Below are 19,998 nucleotides of genomic sequence, written 5' to 3'. Positions count from 1 at the left end.
GGATAATGATGTGAAGCGCAGAGGAATGATATTTCACACTATTACGATAAAATAGGAAGGTTAGCTCAAAATGATAAAATAGCATACAGTAAACTTAAAAAAAAACAGCAATGCTAAACAGTCTTGAATACTGAGGCAAAGTTTAAGGTTGCCAATTTAACACAAGGAAATCCCTACTCATGAGAGGTACCAGAGTTTGCAGGTTCGAATCCTCCAGTTAATGGAAGGAGTTTTTACTGCCAGTATTTCTATAATAAAGATTGGAGAACCCTTTGTGTACAAGATTTTTGAACACCAAACGTTCCGCCAATGCCCTGCACCAAATCCATAATGCCTTTGTAGCGCCTCATGGAGTGAACGCATGTGACACAGCAAATGGTGATCCGCACGTCGAATGGAGAAGTTACTTCGACCGCCCTCTTCATGCTATTTCAGGGGAGTAGTCTATATACTGCCATCAGGTACCAACCCCTTCCATCCCAGTCTTCGTCCTCATCATGACAAACAAGACACGAAAACTAAAATGTCTCACTTCAAAACCACTTTACTTAACAAATACACAATACTGGCCATTTAAATTGCTACACCAAGAAGAAATGCAGATGATGAACGGGTATTCATTGCACAGATATATTATACTAGGACTGACATGTGATTACATTTTCACGCTGTTTGGGTGCATAGATCCTGAGATATCAGTACCCAGAACAACCACCTCTGGCCGTAATAACGGCCTCGATTGGCCTGGACATTGAGTCAAACAGAGCTTGGATGGCGTGTATAGGTACAGCTGCCCATACAGCTTCAACACGATACCACAGTTTTTACAACAGTAGTGACTGGCGTATTGTGACGAGCCAGTTGCTCGGCCACCATTGACCAGACGTTTTCAATTGGGGAGAGATCTAGAGAATGTGCTGGACAGCACAGCAGTCGAACATTTTCTGTATCCAGAAAGGCCCGTACTGGACCTGCAACATGCGGTCGTGCATTATCCTGCTGAAATGTAGGGTTTCGCAGGGGTCGAATGAAGGGTAGAGCCACGGGTCGTAACACATCTGAAATGTAACGTCCACTGTTCAAAGTGCCGTCAATGCGAACAAGGGGTGACCGAGACGTGTAATCAATGACAACCCATACCATCAAGCCGGGTGACACGCCAATATGGCGATGACGAATACACGCTTCCAATGTGCGTTCACCACGATGTCACCAAACACGGATGCGACCATCACGATGCTGTAAACAGAACCTGGATTCATGCGAAAAAATGACGTTTTGCCATTCGTGCACCCAGGTTCGTCGTTGAGTACACCATCGCAGGCGCTCCTGTCTGTGATGCAGCGTCAAGGGTAACCGCAGCCATGGTCTCCGAGCTGATAGTCCATGCTGGTGCAAACGTCGTCGAACTGTTCGTGCAGATGGTTGTTGCCTTGCAAACGTCCCCATTTGTTGACTAGGGATCGAGACGTGGCTGCACGATCCGCTCCAGCCATGCGGATAAGGTGCCTGTCATCTCGACTGCTAGTGATACGAAGCCATTGGGATCCAGCACGGCGTTCCGTATTACCCCCCTTAACCCACCGATTCCATATTCTAACAGTCATTGGATCTCGACCAACGCAAGCAACAATGTCGCCATACGATAAACAGCAATCGCGACAGCCTACAATCCGACCTATATCAAAGTCGGAAACATGATGGTACGCATTTCTCCTCCTCACACGAGGCATCACAACAACGTTTCACCAGGCAAGGCCGGTCAACTGCTGTTTGTGTATGAGAAATCGGTTGGAAACTTTCCTCATGTCAGCACGCTGTAGGTGTCGCCACAGGCGCCAACCTTGTATGAATTTTCTGAAAAGCTAATCATTTGCATATCACAGCATCTAAATTTCGCGTCTGTAGCACGTCATCTTCGTGGTGTAGGAATTTTAATGGCCAGTAGTGTATTGGGTTGCTGCGTAAATTCGTAGTGTTTTTGTTTTGCGTGTTGGTATTCCGGTTGTATGGCATTTTTTTTATCCATTGTCATTTTTTATATTTGTAGTTCACTGTTGGTATTTGAGTTTACTTATTGTTATTTTGTCATCTGGAGATAGTGATTGGAGCTGAGGACGCTAGAAAGTGGGCTGCCAAGTGGGGAAATAGGAAGATACCCGACATATTCTTCTGTTTGAATTCAGTTGAGAGGTGGCAGCAGCGAAGACAGACAGAAACATTTGCGCCGTCTATGGAGACAGTGCCATTGGAGAGAGCAAATGATTTTCTGGTTTTGGGGAGGATCGTTTTGAAATTAGTGACTCCTGACGTTCAGGAAGACCTTGGGGGGTTTGATGAAGTTTACCCACATTAATCCACAGTTATCCATGTCTGTGTATTCACGAACTGGCAGATGTGATGAACAGTGGTCATTACACCATCCACTATCGATCACCGTTCGTCATTCGCATGCAATGGGTAAGGTTCAAAAATCGGATTATGGGTACCGAACGTTCTAAGCTAAAATCACAAAAGTCGGTGGGTGGCCATTTGTGCATCTCTGCTTGCTCGTCATCAATTGGTTCGTAAGCGACGCCGACCATTCCTATCCCGTAACGTTATTGATTACAAGAAATGGCGTCTTTATGATAACATAAGGGAAAGAAAGGAATGGTTGAGTCGAAACAAAGCAGCAACTCCCTGTACAGAGACCTGCGTGATCCACACAATACAATGTTATGTATCTGGCGGAACAGCGACGGTGTGGTGTAACACGAACTGCTTTCCAAGGTGCACCCATCGCTGCTGACATTTATGAGGGTGAGTCAAATGAAAACCTTAAATTTGTAATAACAAATCTAAATTTCGCGCCGTTATCCTGTAAGTTGGTACACGTGCAACAAACAGCGTGCAGAATGGCCTGTAGGTGGCAGCATAGTGCAGATGCACACATACTGTCGCAGTATCAGTATAAAGATGGCCGCCCCACTTGCGAATTGCTGTCCATGATTTCTACTTCATCCTTTATGGTCATCTCCCATCTCCGGCCATCCTGATTTAGGTTTTCCATGATTTCCCTAAATCGTTTCAGGCAAATGCTGGGATGGTTCCTTTGAAAGGGCATGGCCGATTTCCTTCCCAATCCTTCCCTAACCCGAGCTTGCGCTCCGTCTCTAATGACCTCGTTGTCGACGGGACGTTAAACACTACCCACCACCACCACCACCACCACTTTATGGTCATCCCATCCAACTCACCCCCATCCTGAGATACCTTGGCCTCACCCTCAACCGTCACCTCACCTGGACCCCTCACCTCCTGACCATTCATCAGAAAGCCCATTCTCGCCTCCACCTCCAGAAACTCCTGTCTGGCTGGACATGGGGATTGCATCCTTTCACCATCCTCCACACCTACAAATCCTTCATCCGTCCTATCCTCTGTTATGCCAGCGTTGCCTGGATCCCCACACCCACCCACTTTTACAAGGTCCTCCAGATCCTTGAACGCCATGAGTTCTGCCTTGTCTTCCATATCTGCCTTCCTTCCCCCACACGGTTCCTGTACGAACTCACCCCCTTCCCCCACCTCCTCCTGTTCCTCCAACATCTCCGCATCCCTTACATTGTCCGCAGGCTTGATCCCCCCCCACCCCCTGGTTTCCTCATCCTCTCCACCCCCTGCCTGTTGCCGTGCCTCTATCGGTGTATCCCTCCCTCTCTCCACATCCACACCCTCCATCTCCTTTATCAGGGCAATTTGCAGCACCTCCCCCTCCCAGACGATGTACTTCCCCATGACATATACCCTTCCTTCCAACTATAACCTGGCCTTGTCACCCCCCCCCCTCCCCAGGGTCCCCTTTCTTCCTCTCCCCTCCTTCTCCCTAGAGCGGATTTTCCTCCTCCCCCCTGAGCCCCTGCCCCCATTCTTGCCTCTTTCCCTCCCTCGTCCCTCCCTCCCTGGCCCTCTCTGGCGCGCCCCCCTCTCATCTCCCCCATCTCTTCCCCTCCCTCCATTCTTTCGGTCTCCCTTATCTCCTTGCGCCTGGAAGGTCCTCTGTTTTGATCATCGTCAGCGTGCCACATCAGTGTTGTGTTTAGTGCTGTTTCTCCTGTGCATCAAGAGGTGATTTTAATTGTGTGCTGGCCGTCTAGTTAGTGTTACTGTCAGTGTTTGTTATGTGCTAGGCCATCCATCGATACTTTTATGCTCTGGTCATACTGCGCCTTGTGTTCTTTTAATTGTCCCAGTGTGTGGTTTTTTTGTATGTGCTACTTTTTTACGGTTTTTATCTCCATTTTACAGTCACCCATTTTTTGTCTATTGTCTTCCATGATGTTCCCCCTTTTCTGTATCTATGTTCACCATGTTTTCTCCTTTGTTATTTTTAATTGTTTCTGTTGTTTGTTCTATGTCTATCGGCTGAAGAGCTGCGCATATGCTGCTGCCAGGCCGCCCCGATGGGGAATTGAAATACAATAAAGGAAAAAAAATTGCGACTTGCACCAGGGAAGAACAGCGTTCTGTAATTCGGTTTTTGTGTAGTGAAGGTGTGAATCCTATTGAAATTCGTGTTGACGATGCATGTCTGTCACAGCAGCAAGTCTATGAATGGAGTAGGAAGTTCGCAAATGGTGTGACTTCAGTTGAAGATGCTCCTCGTACAGGTCAGGCACAACGAGTTGTGACTCTACAGAACATTGCAGCAGTTGAAGCCATAGTGAAGGAAAACCACCGAGTGATATTGAATGACATTGCAGCATGTTTACAGATTAGTCATGGGTAAGCACACCACATTGTGCATAATGTGCTCCACTTTCACAAAGTGTCTGCAAGATGTGTCCCACAGCGGCTGACTCCTCAAATGAGAGAACGACGTGTTGATGCCTGTGAAGAACTTCTTCGGCGCTTTGAACGAGAAGGTGATGGCTTCCTTGCAAGAATCGTTACTGTGGACGAAACCTGGGTTCACTTCTACCAAACGGAAACGAAGACAGCGAGCAAGGAATGGCGCCATTCCTCATCAGCAAAACCAAAATAGTTTCGAACCATCAGCAGGGAAGGTTATGCTGACTCTTTTGGGACGAAAAAGGCGTCATTTTGGAGCATTACATGCCTAGAGGGACCACTGTCACCAGTGCATCATACACAGATCTCCTAAAAAATCATCTGCGGCCTGCAATCAAATCCTTTTGCAACATGACAATGCAATGGCCCACACTGCGCGTACAACAGTTGCAACAATCACAGACCTGCATTTTGAGTGTCTTCCTCATCCACCATACTCACAGGGCCTTGCCCCAAGTGATTTCCATATGTTTGGACCACTAAAAGACGCAATGGGGCGAAAGAGGTTCCGTCCTGATGAAGAGGTACGCCACGCGGTGCATGAGTGGTTGCGCGGACTACCAAAAGAATTTTTTTCTAAAGAAATTTATGCACTTTGTAAGCGCTGGAGGAGCGTGGGGGACATTATGTTGAAAAGTGATACAGCTTTGTACCACTTCTGCTCAATAAATAATATTTAAAAAAATATTTAAGGTTTTCATTTGACTCACCCTCGTACTATCAACCACTGAGACGTCTTGCAGACTCAGTTCAATAATAACGACCAGCAAGACTGCGTGAAGCGACTCTGCTCCACGATAACGCCAGCCCTCATTCTGCTAGACTGACTGAAAAACTATACAAGAGTTTGGTTGGGAAGTCATTCCACACCCACCTTGTTCACCTGATCTTGAAGGTCAGATTTTCATATTTTCTGCTCTCTACCGCACAACCTTCAAGGAACTTTCTTCCTAGATGAAAATGCACTCCCAACGAGTCCTATACGTCTACAGTCGTGAATCTAAAAGTTACCCCACCATAGGCAGACTCTTGTAAATAAATAGTGAAGGAGAATATATTATTGATTAAAGTCTCTGTTATGTGTATCTTCTGTTTGAACTTGTGGGAAAACGCTTCGAACTTATGCACCAATCTAATACCTAAGCCACAAAGCTCCCACATCTGGAATGAAAGTTGCCATTCTGTGATGAAAAAGAATACCTTTCTAAGTATGCGGCTGCGCCTCCCCCTTGGGATCACACAGCCAACAACAAGCTACGAATTTATTTATTGAGATGGTTACCTACCTGAATTGAGGAGTATCTATGCTCCATATCTGAGACACAGTGCGCACCAAGCGCATTTATTCTGAGCACGCAAAGTAAGAAAAATATGCATTCAGCACAAAACATTGTCCACCATGTATACTAGTATATGAAAACCACAGGAAAAACTGCGTTTAGGAGTACATGCAGGATACAAAACAATAGGGGAATTTGTGGCAGAGCGCTTATTATCAAATGCCATTGTTACGTTGGTAGTGCAATATTTGTACGAAACTGTACTGGTGAAATAATGATTTTTTTCGATGAATACTCGTAGATGACAGTCATCGATCCATTTACTCAATTGGGAGACAATCTGAGCAACCGTCTTCGGTTGTTTGCAGATGACACTGTCGTTTTCGACTAATAAAGGCATCAGAAGATCAAAACAAACTGCAAAACGATTTAGAAAAGATATCTGAATGGTGCAAAAAGTGGCAGTTGACCCTAAATAACGAGGTCATCCACATGAGTGCTAAAACGAACTCGTTAAACTTCTGTTACACGATAAATCAGTCTAATCTAAAAGCCGTAAATTCAACTAAATACCCAGATATTACAATTACGAACAACTTAAATTGGAAGGAACACATAGAAAATGTTGTGGGGAAGGCCAACCAAAGGCTTCGTTTTATTGGCAGGACAGAAAATGTAACAGACCTACTAAGGAGACTGCCTACACTACGCTTGTCCGTCCTCTTTTAGAATACTGCTGCGCGGTGTGGGATCCTTGCCGGATACGACTGACGGAGTACATCGAAAAAGTTCAAAGAAAGGCAGCACGTTTTGTATTATCGTGAAATATGGGAGGGAGTGTAAAAGAAATGATGCATGTTTTGGGCTGGAAATCATTAAAAGAAAGGCGTTTTTTGTTGCGACGGAATCTTCTCACGAAATTCCAATCACCAACTTTCTCCTCCGAATGCGAAAATATTTTGTTGACACCGACCTACATAGTGAGAAACGATCACCACGATAAAATAAGGAAAATCAGAGCCCGTATGGAAAGATATAGGTGCTCATTCTTTCCGCGCGCTATACGAGATTGGAATAATAGAGAATTGTGAAGGTGGTTCGATGAACCTTCTGCCAAGCACTTAAATGTGATTTGCTGAGTATCCATGTAGATGTAGATGTAGATAACAGTCTTCCCGCCGTTTTTTCGACAAAACGTATTGTAAAATACACTTCTTATTTGTTCTTTGTACATTGGGGCTACATTCTAAATGAAAAACGTTCACTGTTGTCTTAAGAAACGAGCTTACGGTTACTATGTACCTAAAGTCCCTATCAGTGGTCGGTTGCTGGAAGAGGTTTCTTTATCCACAAGTTTTGGCATGTTAGTTCGACATGATGGAAGCCCTCTTTATTCTATCCATAGGAAGGCCGTCAATAAAATATCTTGTTCTAGTATGATGGATCACCTACATTTCATTTCACGCCCTTCGTATCTCCCTCAGCCGCAGTATCTAACTGTGTATGGAGTTGCTTGGAAAGAAAGTGTATAGAACGAGATTAAATTCAATTCATTAGTATTCCACTCGAATTATATGAATACCTCGCCGCACAAAATAATGTGAACACGATACTGAAGCCGCTGTAAGTCCCATTACAACATTTGCTGAAATGTTGAACAGTAATACTTCAGTCTTTAGCACTATGTATGTGCTGTTGATCATTTGTGAAAGTATTTTATACGTAATGTCGATACAACTGAAATTCATTTCTCGGTAAAATTTTAATACTGTGTGACGAACATTTTCGACCAGAGAGATCGACCTAATGACTGAGTGATCAGAAATTTAATAATACTTTTTTACTGGAGTAGCAGCTTACCCTACATAGCTGCGTATACTCTTCTTCTAATGGTAATTTCACGCTGTTTCACCTAATTCTTTTAGGCATTTCCCATAGTTTCATCCTTGTACTTGGAGCATGGATTCAGAGGTCCAGCTTCCTTTATGTTCAAACATAAAATGTTTTGTTCCACTGTGCTGTACTGCAGAGATCTCTCCTCGGCATTGCTGCAAGATCTTGCTGTGGTCCAGGACGACGAACAGCCGGTGCACATATGTTGAAGATAGGACATATAAAAATCACTGACCAGTAACTCTGGATAAGAAACGAAATAAAATTCAGTTACAGAACATAAATGGCAGTACTTTTTATTTACAAAATAAAACGTCTTTTGAGCCTAAGTTTTTTTCATTAAAGAGTCTTTTTTTTCTCAAGGTTTTTACGTTCCTTGAAAATCTCGAACAAACGAAAAATGAACGAAAACGGTGTTGACTGCATGATAAAGGTGAGAAGTATTTGGAACATTTTTGATAGTCCTAATGTTATTACTATGCCCATCAAACCTGAATCAAAAAATTAACTGACATGTTGAGTTTCAGATACTTTAGAGTTTTTAATAAGTAAATAGTTTTAACGATACAACTTTTTGTCATTTAATGTAAATTAAAATTTATAACGATACATTTTTATAGAATTGTATTTTCCAAAGATGTTATTCATCCCCTCTTGTACATTCTGAAACAAGAAATCCGCACTCCTCTAGGAAGTTAATTCACAACATAACAAGGTCTAGAACAATACTGTGAGAACATTAGCAGATTGAATATGGCATTAGTTGAGCACCATCTAATACATGACAAGTTTACAGGTTACATATAAACATTTTCAGTGCAAAATATTGGCCACGAATCAAGTAAATTAAGACGTAGTTAGCAGAGTGCAGTTTACAACACATTTTCGGCTCGAAGGTAGAATGTAATTCGCGACAGCAAGTCACAGTTTTTTTCGATAATACAGGTATGAAAAGAAAGTAAGAACGGATTTTTCGGTACAAATAAATAGCTCAACAGAGCAGGGCGTTTATTGGCATACTTCCCGCTTTTTCTCTTTCGGAGAAATCGTGAGGCGGCGAAAGAGCGTGAAAGAGTTCGCCTCTGTCCTCACGTCTGCGCTGCAGAATGCTCGAGAGGCAAGACTGATGGCGGCAGACGGAGTGGATTTACTCCCACTAGAAGCGTTGTTCGCGATTTAGAAGCGTGTCTCCACGTACGGCAGTGAAGAAAAGTGGCAATTCCAAGACGTCCGGAGAAGAATGAATCTGCAGCGGATGCGACAGAACTACTATGCGATACTGTCTTGGTTGGTACATACTTACGCACAGTTTTCTGCATGGAGTATAAAACAATTGCAGGCTATAAAGACGAAAGACACAAATACAGCTTAGCGTTTTCTTTTTTTTTTTTTTTTTTTTTTTTTTTTTTTTTTTTTTTTTTTCACTGGCTGTTGATGTCAGCTTGCGGTGGACTAGACTGAACCAGATGGAAAGCTCATCCCACAAAATATTAGTCACGCCCTTCAAGAAATACAGTGGTCGCTTTCGAGCGCTGTAGAAGGTGTAAAACTGGTGACCACAGTCATAGGAGCCTTCAGCGCTCAGACATGCCATGCAGGGGAAGTGGTGCATCTGTGCCAGACGGAGTATAGACTCAGTGAAGGACGCGCGGGGTAATTGTGCGGTCTGGGGAGCCTTGCCACGCTTCGTGCGCCTCCCCCCCCCCTCCCCCCCTGTCGGAGGTTCGAGTCCTCCCTCGCTCGGGCATGGGTGTGTGTGTTGTCCTTAGTGTAAGTTAGTTTAAGTTAGGTTAAGTAGTGTGTAGGGCCATCACAGGGGTTTGGAAGGAAAACATAGGTACAAAGAAGGTAGCTGCGAAGAAACCATGGGTAACAGAAGAAATACTTCAGTTGATTGATGAAAGGAGGAAGTACAAACATGTTCCGGGAAAATCAGGTATACAGAAATACAAGTCGCAGAGGAATGAAATAAATAGGAAGTGCAGAGAAGCTAAGACGAAATGGCTGCAGGAAAAATGTGAAGACATCGAAAAGTATATGATTGTCGGAAGGACAGACTCAGCATACAGGAAAGTCAAAACAACCTTTGGTGACATTAAAAGCAATGGTGGTAACATTAAGAGTGCAACAGGAATTCCACTGTTAAATGCATAGGAGAGAGCAGATAGGTGGAAAGAATACATTGAAAGCCTCTGTGAGGGTGAAGATTTGTCTGATAGAAGGAGAAACAGGAGTCGATTTAGAAGAGATAGGGGATCCAGTATTAGAATCGGAATTTAAGAGAGCTTTGGAGGACTTACGGTCAAATAAGGCAGAAGGGATAGATAACATTCCATCAGAATTTCTAAAATCATTGGGGGAAGTGGCAACAAAATGACTATTCACGTTGGTGTGTAGAATATATGAGTCTGGCGACATACCATCTGACTTCCGGAAAAGCATCATCCACACAATTCCGAAGACGGCAAGAGCTGACAAGTGCGAGAATTATCGCACAATCAGCTTAACAGCTCATGCATCGAAGCTGCTTATAAGAATAATATACAGAAGAATGGAAAAGAAAATTGAGAATGCGCTAGGTGACGATCAGTTTGGCTTTAGGAAAAGTAAAGGGACGAGAGAGGCAATTCTGACGTTACGGCTAATAATGGAAGCAAGGCTAAAGAAAACTCAAGACACTTTCATAGGATTTGTCGACCTGGAAAAAGCGTTCGACAATATAAAATGGTGCAAGCTGTTCGAGATTCTGAAAAAAGTAGGGGTAAGCTATAGCGAGACGGGTCATATACAATATGTACAACAACCAAGAGGGAATAATAAGAGTGGACGATCAAGAACGGAGTGCTTGTATTAAGAAGGGTGTAAGACAAGGCTGTAGCCTTTCGCCCCTACTCTTCAATCTGTAAATCTAGGAAGCAATGATGGAAATAAAAGAAAGGTTCAGGAGTGGAATTAAAATACAAGGTCAAAGTATTTCAATGATACGATTCGCTGATGACATTGCTATCCTGAATGAAAGTGAACAAGAATTAAATGATCTGCTGAACGGAATGAACAGTCTAATGAGTACACAGTATGGTTTGAGAGTAAATCGGGTAAGACGAAAGTAATGGGAAGTAGTAGAAATGAGAACAGCGAGAAACTTAACATCAGGATTGATGGTCACGAAGTCAACGAAGTTAAGGAATTCTGCTACCTAGGCAGTAAAATAACCAATGACGGACGGAGCAAGGAGGACATCAAAAGCAGAGTCGCTATGGCAAAAAAGGCATTTCTGGCCAAGAGAAGTCTACTAATATCAAATATCGGCCTTAATTTGAGGAAGAAATTTCTGAGTATGTACGTCTGGAGTACAGCATTGTATGGTAGTGAAACATGGACTGTGGGAAAACCGAAACAGAAGAGAATCGAAGCATTTGAGATGTGGTGCTATAGACGAATGTTGAAAATTAGGTGGACTGATAAGGTAAGGAATGAGGAGGTTCTACGCAGAATCGGAGAGGAAAGGAATATGTGTAAAACACTGATAAGGAGAAGGGATAGGATGATAGGACATCTGCTAAGACATGAGGGAATGACTTCCATGGTACTAGAGGGAGCTGTAGAGGGCAAAAACTGTAGAGGAATACAGAGATTTGAATACGTCAAGCAAATAATTGAGGACGTAGGTTGCAAGTTCTACTCTGAGATGAAGAGGTTAGCACAGGAAAGGAATTCGTGGCGGGCCGCATCAAACCAGTCAGTAGACTGATGACAAAAAAAAAAAAAAAAGGAAAAAAAAACCTAGGGACCGATGACCTTAGCAGTTTGGTCCCATAGGAACTTACCACAAATTCCAATTCCCACTCAGTGAAGGACGGTGTGTCGACGTGGGACATTCCCATTTCCGCTGTGTGAATGCTGCTTGGTTTGTTGGCGTATAGTCGTGGATTGTCTAACGTGCCTTACAAGGAATGGTGTACTACTCACAGCCCTGAAACGCACGGTAAGTGCAATGATTCTAAATACAGGGTGGGCTTGAAACATTTGTCAAAAATGCGTTTGGTGCATTAACATTAAACTAATGAAAATACAAATTTAGTGTCACAACAGATATGCATCTAGAGTTGAATGAACCTCTAGATGATATCCAAAGTGGTCTCCAAGCTGTTCTAAGCGAACATTGCGTCTTTTTAACTCTGTTTTACAAATTTTGTCGTAGATCTACGAGGACTATAAGTTTTCAGATTGGTTTCTTTCCTTCCAATTCTCAATATCACGAATCTTGACGGGATGAATCTCATTTTCTGGTATGTCAGACGAAAAATCAGTGGGTGTGATATGTCGCGATCGTAGAAGTCTTTCAGTAGTCCTCGTCTATCAATACATTTACCAAACTTTTCACTTAGAAAGTCTCTCTCAGTAACTTCATGGGGATGCTCCATCTTGTTGCAATCTCAACTTTTCCTTAACCGGCTGATGTTAAAAAAAATGGTTTACGTTCGATTCGTAAAAACACTTCTTGAAGCATATCTAGGTAATTTACAAACTTGACAGTAGCGTTAAAAAATAATGCCCGATTATCCACCAGGAGAGCTTAATTCTGTCTCCATTGCCACGTGGGAATTTAGACACATTTGTGTCAGTTCTCTTTGAAACTCACTTTAAATGTCGCTTCGTCGCTTCAAAGAATTCCTTTGTAAAACCTGGGATTGGTTTCCTGTCGGATTGTGTACAGCCAGCAAAATTCCATACGCCTGTCCAGATCATATTCATCTAGGCCTTTGGTGCTTTTCTTTGAGATTTAGTCGGTAGCTGCACAAAACACTGTGCGACAACACAGTCACTTCTGTAGTGACAGACTTTGGCCTACCTGAACGAGGAAGCTCCCCTGCCGACAGAATCTCCTCAAATCATGAATTTAATTTGCGAATACCTTGCCAAAATGCAGGATGGATGTTTGGAATACGTTTCACGAACAAATTACGAGCAACACAGCAATTACTGTCAACATGTCTGCAAACCAAATACACGCTGTTGTGTAATTAACCTTCTATTCGTCTTTTCTCGGAAGACAAAACACAAAATTAGCTCAAACTGCTAGTGACAGCTGACTTATGGGTGCTACGTGCTAGTCAAGTTCGGAATTGTCTACCACTACAGTAGGCAAATTAAAGTGTAAGGATTGCTAGTGACAACTGACTTATTGCTCACCATATACATGTACAGCTACATCTACATGATTTCTCTGTAGTTAACAGTTAAGTACCTGGCAGAATGTTCATCAAATCACCTACAAGCTATTTCTCTATCATTTAACAGTCGAACAACGAGAGGGAAAAATAAACACTTAAAAATTTCCTTGTGAGGTCAAATTTTTCTCATTTTATTATAATGATCATTTCTCCCTATATAGGTCGGCGAGAACAAAATATTGTCACTCTCTGAGCAGAAAATCTGTAATTGAAATTTCGTAGTCAGACCCTCACGCAATGAAGAAGTCTTTGTTATAATGATTGCCACCCCATTTCGCGTATCGTATTCTCGGCACTCACTCCCCTATTTCGCGATAATACAAGACGAGCTGTCCTCCTTGAACTGTTTTGATGTCCTCTGTCAGTTTCATCTGATGCCGATCGCACACCGCACAGCGATACTCCAAAGGAGGGAGGACAGGCGTTACGTAAGCAGTCTGTTTAGTAGACCTGTTGTAGTTTCTAAGTATTCTGCCGACAAATCGCAACATCACATTTAACCTGCTCTTCTGAACTTAACACTTCTTGAAGCCCCTTGTAGTATCTGAATGGTAAACAAGCATCGGTTTAATTTTCAAATCGCCACTTGCATTGGCACCGAGTGGCATTGCGAGACGGTCTTTCATTGTATTGTGACCGGACACTGCAGTCTCCGCTGCCGTTATGAAGGTACGCTTTGGCACCATTTTCCAGAATAAACCTGTCTCGTCACAATTAAGGCAGCTTTTTCCAGTACAGACCCGTCTTGTCACAATTAAAAACCTGTTGCGGCAGATAACCATCAGAATCTACGAATGTCTTGAAGTTGCTGATTAACTTCTCTGCTGCCTTTGTGTCGGAGCTGGCTGCTTCGCCGTACCTCATAACGCTGTGGATGCCGCTTCATCTCTTAAACTTCTCAAACCACTCACGCCTTCCCTTTAACACTTCTTCAGCCGCTGATGATCCTGGCGTCTTCTTAACGAGGTCGGCGAAAATAGTTCTCGCCTTCTCTCAAAAAATCTCGGTAATACGTCGCCTTGCAATTGATTTTCATTTATCCATATAAAGAGTAACTTTTAGACTTCGTACAGAATATGAAACCGTTGTTTCAAAGCATCTACCTCCTTAACCTTCAAGACAGTGCAAATAGCTGTAGATCTATTGTATGTGCGTGCTAAATCAGCAACGCTCACACCACGTTTGTGTTTCATTGTTGTACGTTTCATTGTTGAGGTCATGTTCTTTCTCTTAGCGTCATCTTCTTGCAGCTTTATCTTCGGCGGCATTTCTACGAAAATTATTGCAATTCGCACACAGCCGCGCGGTATCAGTCGCCTTGCATCGGTTCGCGTGGCTCCCCCCCCCCCCCCCCCTCTGTCGAAGGCTCTAAATTAGTTTCAGTTAGGATAGGGATCGATGGCCTCAGCAGTTTGGTCCCATAGGAACTTACAACAAATTCCCAAAAACAAAAAAGAAACACTGTTGATGGTGTTAAGACGGCAACCAGCCACAAATTTATTTTCAGTTCCTTTATTCAAAGGGTACCGTTACCGGTTTCGACTCGCTACGATTCATCTTCAGACGGTTTTCATGCTTTCATTACAGCATGTGGTGCGTTTTTTTACAGATTAATTATCGTGAAATGTCGGTTTGGAGTGTTTGTTTTCATAACATTCGTCCAACAGATGTGAACACATTCCCACTGCATTCTTGTGATTGCACATGTAAATTTTGATGCATACTTTGATACATAAAATGTGTGTATCAAAACATGCGGTGCGTGTTAGAAATCTTTTCTGTGTCAAATCTAAAGTGTTCAGTGAGAAAAATTTACGGACTGGCTTAATTATCGTAATACTCGTGTGGGAAAGCGTGTCCACTTATACTGTACGCCCCTTATACCGCCATTTACGAATTTACCGGCTAAACTGAGACATACCAGGAAGTTTGGTAAAAGTTGGTCGGAGGGGGGGGGGGGGGCTACCCGCAGGTGGGGCTCTGAACGTATTGACATTAGCCGATATTGACTGTATTATGAAGTACTGGCCAAGTTAGTGCAAAGTTATTTGACATTAATCCAAAAAGTGCTCAAATTTCATCCATTTGTCCAAGGAATACAATATTACTTTAAAATTGTACGCTCGCACCTGCTGCCAAGGATGCTCCAGTTTCGTCGTCACATTTGAATGAAATAATACTGACTTGTCTCTACAGTGAGTTGCAAATTCATTCAGACACCAGTGGATTATCTCGTAAATCTTCACAAGACTAAGATTCGCTGCTCCGAGTCTCCATTTGCTTCCGAGATGACCTCACCAAAAATGCAGCGCACTGAAGTTAGCTGATCTTGCAGGCCAAAGTAGAGACTATGCTAGACTTATATGGGCGAGTGGTACATATTTTACATCCGCGCAGGAATATGCCAGTACACCATCAAGCATGTACCTCATCCACAACATCGGATAAGGCGAATATTGTCAAGCAATTCCAAAAGATTTCAACATAGGAATCGAGGGTACAAACTTTTTTTTTTCTTGAAAGGACGTGAGGCCTAACGAGACGTTTACATAGTACCCCTAAGAACTTATTAAATATTTAAACGTTTAAAAATGTTCAAATGTATGTGACATCTTATGGGACTTAACTGCTAAGGTCATCAGTCCCTAAGCTTACACACTACTTAACCTAAATTATCCTAAGGACAAACACACACACCCATGCCCGAGGGAGGACTCGAACCTCAGCCGGGACCAGCTGCACAGTCCATGACTGCAACGCCTAAGACCGCTCGGCTAATCCCGCGCGGTGTTTAAACGTCGCCGACGTGCTGATTCATACCGGGTCTATGCACTGACAGGAAAAAAATCGCAACACAAAAAAAAAATTATGTAGAGTAATGAAATTTCTGGAATACATTTGTCTAGGTAACATATTTAAACAATTAACATTGAAAGACCACAGTGCGAGGCAAGCCATTGCAAATGTGAAATGCTGGTGCTTTAACAACTGGTGTTATCCCCAGAACGTTCAATGCAACCACACAAACGTGCATGCCTTGCGTTTTATAGGTGCCGTATGTCACTTTAGGGGATGGAATTCCATGTCAGTTGCACTTAGTCGGTCAATATTGGGACGGTTAATGCTGTTTGTGGGTGATGCTGAAGTTGACATCTGATGTCCCATGTACAGGATGGGCGGATGAGACGGCGGTGGGCGTTTTGGAAAGAGCAGCACAAAGTTCTTTTCTAAGGCCATTTATTGCCGAAAGCTATGCTATAGGCAATACACTGTCGGGCCAAGGGAGGTGAGGGTGAGCCAGAAGGTAAAAAGTATGGCGGAGGTTGGCGTCTGCGAAAACTAAGTCCACAGTGCCGCAGCACCGGGAGAAGCAGGAAGATCTAAACTGCAACAGGGCGCACGTCAGAATCGCAGGAGAGCAAGAAAACAAGAGAGGGGGCCCGGCGGCCGGGTATATTCGATTCTCGACGTGGCTTCCTCTGCCCTGATTGGTCGGGACTGAAAAACCCGCGGGGTCGGCAATGGAACTTTCCAGAGCGTGGCTAGGCCAGCAACACCTCGGACGGCGTTACTTCATCAGCTCACGAGGAAGGCGCATGAGCGAGGTGCCCTTCCTCGAAGCTGACTTCCTGTTACTAGACCATGGGACGAAAGAATTTACAGGCAGCCAACATTGCTGGCTGTGGCTTGGCTGTAATGGAAAAATGAAGTTACCTCTGGGAGCTGATAAAATAAATTAAAATTCTCCTACCGACTGACTCTTTAAACCTATATGTCCTCGACTGTAGAGAGATGTGGTGACAGAGCAGACCAAGGCAACATGCCAACACTCTGTATACCACGTTGGGTTACAACAGCAGTATGAGGGCGAGCATTATCCTGTTGGGAAACACCCCCTTGAATGATATTCATGGCTGCGCGGGGTAGCCGCGAGGTCAAGAATGCCCTGCTTCGGTTCGCGCGGGTCCCCCCCCCCCCACCCCCCCACCCTATCAGAGTCTTGAGTCCTCCTTCGGACTTGGGTGTGTGTGTTGTCCTTAGCGTATGTTAGTTTAAGCTATATTAAGTAGTTCAAATGGCTCTGAGCACTAAGCGTCTTAACTTCTGAGGTCATCAGTCGCCTAATTAAACCTAAATAACCTAAGGACATTACACACAACCATGCCCGAGGCAGGATTCGAACCTGCGACCATAGCGGTCGCTCGGTTCCAGACTGTAGCGCCTAGAACCACACGGCCACTCCGGCCGGCGATTAAGTAGTGTGCACGCCTAGGATCCATTGACCTCAGCAGTTTGGTCCCACAGGAACTTACCAACAAATGACATTCATGAATGGCAGCATAACATGTCGAATAACCAGATTGACGTACAAATTTGCAGTCAGAGTGCGTGGGGTAACCGCGAGGGTGCCCCTCCTGTCACTCGAAATCGCACCCGACACCGTAACTCCAAGTGTAAATCCAGTGCGCCTAGAACGCTGGTAGGTTGGTTGGTTGCAGGCCCTCAACTGGCTTCCTTCTAACCGACACTCAGCCATCACTGTCACCGAAGCAGAACCAGCTCTCAGCAGAAAACACAACAGACCTCCAACTTGCTCTGCAACGAGCTCTCGGCTGACAGCATTGAAGTCCCAAATGGCGGTGGTTTGGGGTCAGTGGAATGCATGCTCGAGAGCTTGCCTCGGAGCTGTCATTGAAGTTACCGACTTCTAACAAGTCTTTCTGTCACAGTGGTGCCAACTGTTCCTCATGGTTCTGCTGTAGATGCAGTACGACGCGCCAGCGCCATACGCATAAAACGATGTTTTCCCCTATTGGTAGTGCCACGTGGCCGTCTGGAGCGCCGTCTTCTTGCGACTGAACATTCCCGTAAAGACCGCTGCCAACAATCGTGTGGAGTGTCTGCATTCCTGCCAAGTCTTTCTGCAATATCGCAGAAGGTACTTCCAACTTATCGTAGCTCTATTACACGACGCCAACTCAGTGAGGTGTTGGTAATGGCATCTTTGTCGCCTTGAAGGCATTCTTGACTAACATCAACACACAACGTGTAATGTCAAAGGTAACTAACGCTTATAATCGTTACAGCGTATATTTAATGCAAACCTGCTTTGAACCCTCTTTTGATAAGACATCATCTTTCAGATACAGAAATAGCTACCAACTTTCTTTTATGTCGCACAACTCCTTCTTGGTGTTGTAGGTAAGAATGGTGTCTGTTCTACAGCAAATGTCCAATTCTTTCGAAAACTCATTGATTTATCTCGTAGATCTTGATAAGACTGCATGACTCGCTGCTCCAATTCTTGAGCTGGAACTGGGGTCGTAACCGGGTGGTGAGCGGGAAATGGGAAATTTGGGGCTGACGAAAAGCGTGTCCGGATGGCAGAGACAGTTAAGGTAACCGTTTTAGAGAAGCGGGGCATCCGGGTTCGATTTCTAAACTGGCACAATTTTCAACTCTCGCTGTTGCATTACTGCAATTCGCAAGTGGTCCTGGAAGTCATTATTGCATTCCTATCTGTTTCCCATCCCGTTTCCTTTCCATTCCTTTGAATCACAAATATTCATCATATGTGTCATATGTGGGGACTCGATAGAAAATTTTACGTTTCATATACATTTGTACTATCTAGAACGATGTTTCACACTGAAGTCAGTGACAGATCTTGCACACTTATTTTCAATTATTTGTATCACACTGGGCTCGCATTATCGACTGCGATGGTTTAAAACACTCGTCCGGCCATCCTGATTTAGATTTTCCGGGGTTTCCCTAAATTGCTTCAGGCAAATGCCGGGATCGTTCCTCAGATAGGGCACGGCCGATTTCCTTCCCCATCCTTGCCACAGTGTGAGTTTTTGTTCCGTCGCTAATGACCTCGATGTCGACGAGACGATGAACCCAATTTTCCTTCCTTATTTCCTTCTCAATTAATTGCAAACGGCGCTCGTTTGTGGAACCGTTTAGTAGAACGTTTTTCCTCTTACTATCGTATCAACCATGTCTTTTTCAGTAATAATTATGATATACAGTGTATATTACATCTGAAGATTTCTCTCTGTCATTCTGACGTACCAGCATGGATACAGGAAAAATACATCAACAACCTGTGCAAGCTATGATTTTTTAGAAAATGCACTGCAAGCAATAGACAAAAGAGAAAAAGGCACTGGCATTTCTTTAGACTTAAGTAAAGCCTTTGACATACTGGACCACAGTATACCGTTGTAGAAGCTCCAAGTATATGGCATTAGACGCAATGCACTAAAATGGTTCACTTCGTAATTGACGAACAGGAAACAAAAACACAAATAAAGCATGAAATAAAGGAAAACACCAGGACATGCTTCTCAGATGCAGAAGTTCTAAATAAAGGAGTCCCTCAGGGATCCATTCTTGGGCCAATTCTCTTTCTCCTATATGTAAATGATCTAGACCTGAACATTGAATCACAAACACACACTTTTTTTGCAGATGACACAAGCATTCTAATTACAGGAAATACCCCATGTCAGCTTTAAAAAGCTGTTAATAAGACAATAGAACAGCTAAATAGATGGTTTGAGGGGAATAAACTTATGACAAACAGCAAAAAAACAACATTCCTAAATTTCTATTTAAAAGGTGGTGATGCATGCTGCACCAGTGTGACGATAAACTCCAACAAAATTTCATCTTCTCCGGAAACAAAGTTTTTAAGCTATGGCTTCAAAATAACTTGAAATGGCATCCTCATATAAACAAGATTAATGGGC

Source organism: Schistocerca nitens, chromosome 1, assembly GCF_023898315.1.
Source record: "Schistocerca nitens isolate TAMUIC-IGC-003100 chromosome 1, iqSchNite1.1, whole genome shotgun sequence".
Classification (NCBI taxonomy): domain Eukaryota; kingdom Metazoa; phylum Arthropoda; class Insecta; order Orthoptera; family Acrididae; genus Schistocerca; species Schistocerca nitens.
Note: the sequence above shows the minus strand (reverse complement) of the source record.